Here is a 4,907-nt window from a genome sequence, read left to right as displayed (position 1 = left end):
CCTAATAAACTAGATATGCTTATGTTTTATCTATAATATGGTCACACAGTGTACTATATTATAGGATGCTGGGTTTATTCACCTGCTTAGACAAGTACAATCAGGTAGGCAAAGAAGTAACCGCGTTTTCTTTTATTTGTGTTTTAAACTAAATGTAATTTTATAGTACAAATTTATTTGTTTTTAATAAATTTTACAATCTACATTTTTTAAGAAAATGTAAGAATTTTATATAAAAATTTAAAATTAATATATAGAGTCACTGTTAATAAATTTACTTACCAAGTAATTTCGAAACTGCGCCTTGCTGAGTTAGCATATGTTGAGCCAGGTCATATCCTCGCAAACCAAACCGTGACAGTTCGAGTAGCCTATGCTGAGAGACTAGAGCATTTAGTGTTGCAGGCGAAGGAGGACCATTTGAAAAAATACCACTGAGTGGAGCTTGATTTGGAGCGACACTATGCTGAGGTGGATTTGCTAAGCCCACTGAAAAGGTAGAAAAAAGATATGGCGTTACTAAAAATATTGGTACATAACACTCATCAGTAGATTTTTGTATTGATATGTAAGCTTAATCTTTCTTTCTCGTTATCGTCCTCGTTTAAGAAACATTAGCAAATATCCTAAAATACAAATTAAAATCATGGAATTCTCGGCAAGTAGAATCAATAAAATACAGAAAGCAGTAGTAACAATTGTAGCGCAGCTTATGAGTCAAACGTATTTTACTTTGTCAGGACAAAATGTTGTCGCAATTATTAACTGATCCTGGCTAAAAATGTTGATGACTTGTCATATAAGGGCATTATGAAGCTTCTGGCACAGAACGCACTTATCGCCGCTCGGGTGGCAGCAATTGACTTCGACACCTCGTCATGTTGTCGGTGCTAATTTCAGCACTTGCCAAGAATTTTTGAAATTTCGAATGCCTTTTCAAACAGTTGGTCATTTTGAAATTCCTCAGACGTAGAAGCTTTTATGTACAAATTGACATTTTATCTGATCGCGGGAACTGCCCATTCTGTAGTCAATTTAACTTTTTTCGATGTCGATGGTAATGGTATTTGTACACTTCTTTTTCAACATACCTAAGATAATTGCAAGATATCTTCTGATAATATAAAGTGGATACAAAGCATTTATGGTAGTTTGGATATTTGGAGAAATGTATCTGCCACTGCTTTTTATGCTGTATGTACTATGTACTATGTAATACGAATACTATGTATCGAAAAGTAATAAAGCGTCAAAAGTCATGTTGACTGCGATTGGCAAAGTTTGCGATGAGAAGTGAGTAAAAATCTTTATAAATTATTGATTTACCATGTAGAAGGCTGTTGGTTGTTGCCGGCTGTTGCTGGCTGTTGTTGGCTGTTGTTGGCTGTCTTTCTCTAATTGTAATACCCACAAATGCTGCCTTTTGCCACATCAACCTTGTGCAGATTTCTGCATTCCACAGACAGCGAATTACAGCAAATCATGGCTGGTCATCCTATTTCGCTAATTTAATGTGCTTTCATGTTTACGTGCCATAAGTGGCTGCATGTTGCCACCGTTTATTTGCGTTGAGTAATTTTCCTTTTCGTTGTTGTTGTTGCTGTTGCTGTTGCTGTTGCTCTGTGCACTTTTTGCGCATTTCGGAGTAGCGTAGTAGCGTAGTAGTTCATCATGCCACACTGTGGTTAACTGCTGCCACTAGTACATGCGCCGGCTATACAATTGTGCTGCAATTTGTTGCTGCGTCGTGTTTGGTCAATTGTTGTTTGCAGGTATTTCTTGATTTATGCCGCCGCGTCGCGTCGCGTCGCAGCGTTCGCTTGTCGCAATTTTGCGGATCGGATCGGATCGGATGGTGCGGCGCGTCTGTTTCTTATTATTATTTATATGCGTTCGAGTGTCTTTCCTTTTTGCGAGTATCGAATTATTGGCAAGTATTTGCCTCAAAACTGTTTGTTTCTCTCGGTGCTCCGCTTATAGCACGGATGTCAACTTGATCTTACAATGATTTATTTGTGCGTACGAGCATCACTCGTTTCACTGAATTGGTAAATCGGCTTAAACACTGGCGCATATTGCTTCGAAATTACACTGCAGCCCCTTTCCATTCTGCTGCCCATTTAATGCTATCATAATTGTAGCTTCATTGATACTCAGAGAAGCGGAGTAGATCGGGGTACGATGAATTGCACAAATGTGCACAAAAACCACTAGTGCGTGGAATCAAACGAAGAAATCGCTTGGCACTAGTGATGATCACTTTTGGAATTCAATTGATAGTTTGATTTATTGCTACCGGTAATTTTTTGTCCTCACCGCAACGAAGTGATCATTTAGCACCGATCTTGTTCGTTTTGAGTTTTTGCGCTTCTGGTTTTAATTCCATTGGTATATGTTAAATATCTTAGCTTTTTACAATTAACACCAAATATGCAAGACAAATAAAATTGCACATTAAATGTTCAACGAAATGTGTTTTGAACGTATTTTGTGGCTACAAACTTTATTCGCACAACCAACTTCTGACTTGGAATTTTGTTCTTCATATGCAATCAGCAAGTACTGCCAGAAGCCCTACAAATACAGTTCCACATAATTAACAAAATTAACTATAATTTTTTTTCTCTTCAAACTAAATAATTTAGAAGGAAAAATGATTAAGCAAGTCCACTACATTAAGATCAGATTATCACTACGTGTACGCCTTGTTCCCAGTGATAAAAATTATCACAACTGTTGGACTATTTTGTACACAACTTAAAATTGTAGTACCTAGTGTTAGACCAGATAAGGTTCCAAATGTTTTCTATTTGCGTGAAGGGATCTCTTTTTGATCTCTTAAATTCTAATAAATTTTTTTTGTAAGTGTATAGTGTTTTAAGTCTTTTGATCCAACAGAAATTATACAAATAATTTAGTGATAAAAAGTTTTTCACCTTCGATTAACGATGATATCTGATTAATAAATTGGAGGCATCTAATTTTGTTGCTAGTTTAAGTTCTATTATATTCTATTGATGCTATTAATATATCTATATGTAATGGCAAAAACTGTACTGGTTCATAACTTTATTAAGAGTTTCATTTTTTTTTTGTAATCCATTTATTTTATTACAATCTGTCAGGTATGAATGACAATAAGTAATATATATAATTATAAATCGTAATAATAATTATTACGATCTAAAAAAAAGAAAGACACGTATGGACTATGCCCAGTGACAAATCCATATATATTTAAAAAAACAGTGTGTGAAACATATCTAAAATATCTCTCGATGTTTTCCTTCTCAGCCTTGTAAAAGTGTTGGAAGGGGACATCAGGTGTATAACCAGCGGGTTTGGGCGCATATATATGCGATGAGCGTAATTCTTTAAAATACTGGCTATTTCTTCCTTGATTGCCCGAACATGTAATTGTTTATGCAGCTGTTCATTCGTTATATACCAAGGTGCATTTGTGATCATTCGCAATGTTTTAGATTGGAAACGCTGGATAATTGCCGGGTTTGAGTCTGCTGCAGTACCCCATAATTGGGCTCCATAACACTACTTTAGTTTAATTCTACTTGGTAATCACATACAGTTTGTCAACATTGTGTTTGCAAAACGAAAAAATGTTACAAATGTTTGTTAAATGCCCAATAAAAACGATTTAATTTTGAAATAAAAAAAAAATTAAAAAGTTTACAATTAATTTAAACATTTTTCTTTATATTAAACTAAAAATTAATCAAAAATATCGTTAGAACAATAAAATAATTCACAAAAACAAAAATAACACCAAATTTGTTGTGTCAACATTGTGTTTGCAATTTTGCAATTTCTTATTTTTAACGGGACAGAATACCGTTCGATGTGTCTGGGTTTTTCTGTTTGTTTTAATATTCTGCAAAAACTGTTCAATTTCTTTGTTATTTAATAAAGTAGAGTGTTTTAAGTGAAGGAATAACTAGAATACACGTGATTAAATATGGCCTGTAAAAGAACAAATTCAAATAATATTGAGTTATTATGTTATAATTACTACCTCGGTAAATCTGCTAAGGAATAAAGTCTAACGTTTAATATTAGGTTAAGAACAATTAATAATATCATAAACTAAACAGAAAATGAGGATTGCATTAGTTTAAAACCAGCAGGCCACCGTATTAAACCATTGTCTGATCGCCATATAAGAAGAGTATTGCGAATAATTGATAAAAATCCTTGAATTTCCTTACGATCATTGGCATTAGGTATGGAGAAGCTATTTAATATTGTTGTTAGTCACAAAGCAATAAGAAAAGTGCTATTACAAAACATTTATTCTTCGTAAGTTGCACGTAATACACCGTTTTATGTATTCAAAAAATTGAAAAACGATTTCAGTTTGCTAGCACACATTTAAAATATGTTTCAGAGTACTAAGATGATGTGATTTTCTGGGACATTATGCTTTATTATCATGTTTGTGTGGGTCATGCATTATAATAAAGCTTGATTTCCACTTCGTCCCAAGAAATCACATCATCTTAGTATTCTGAAACATATTTTAAATGTGTGCTAGCAAACTGAAATCGTTTTTCAATTTTTTGAATAGATAACAACGGTGTATTACGTGCAACTTACGAAGAATAAATGTTTTGTAATAGCACTTTTCTTATTGCCTTGTGACTAACAACAATATTAAATAGCTTCTCCAGACCTAATGCCAATGATCGTAAGGAAATTCAAGGATTTTTATCAATTATTCGCAATACTCTTCTTATATGGCGATCAGACAATGGTTTAATACGGTGGCCTGCTGGTTTTAAACTAATGCAATCCTCATTTTCTGTTTTGTTTATGATATTATTAATTGTTCTTAACCTAATATTAAACGTTAGACTTTATTCCTTAGCAGATTTACCGAGGTAGTAATTATA

Source organism: Teleopsis dalmanni, chromosome 1, assembly GCF_002237135.1.
Source record: "Teleopsis dalmanni isolate 2A chromosome 1, ASM223713v2, whole genome shotgun sequence".
Classification (NCBI taxonomy): Eukaryota; Metazoa; Arthropoda; class Insecta; order Diptera; family Diopsidae; genus Teleopsis; species Teleopsis dalmanni.
The sequence above is the reverse complement of the archived record's forward strand: the minus strand, read 5'-3'. Positions refer to the sequence as shown.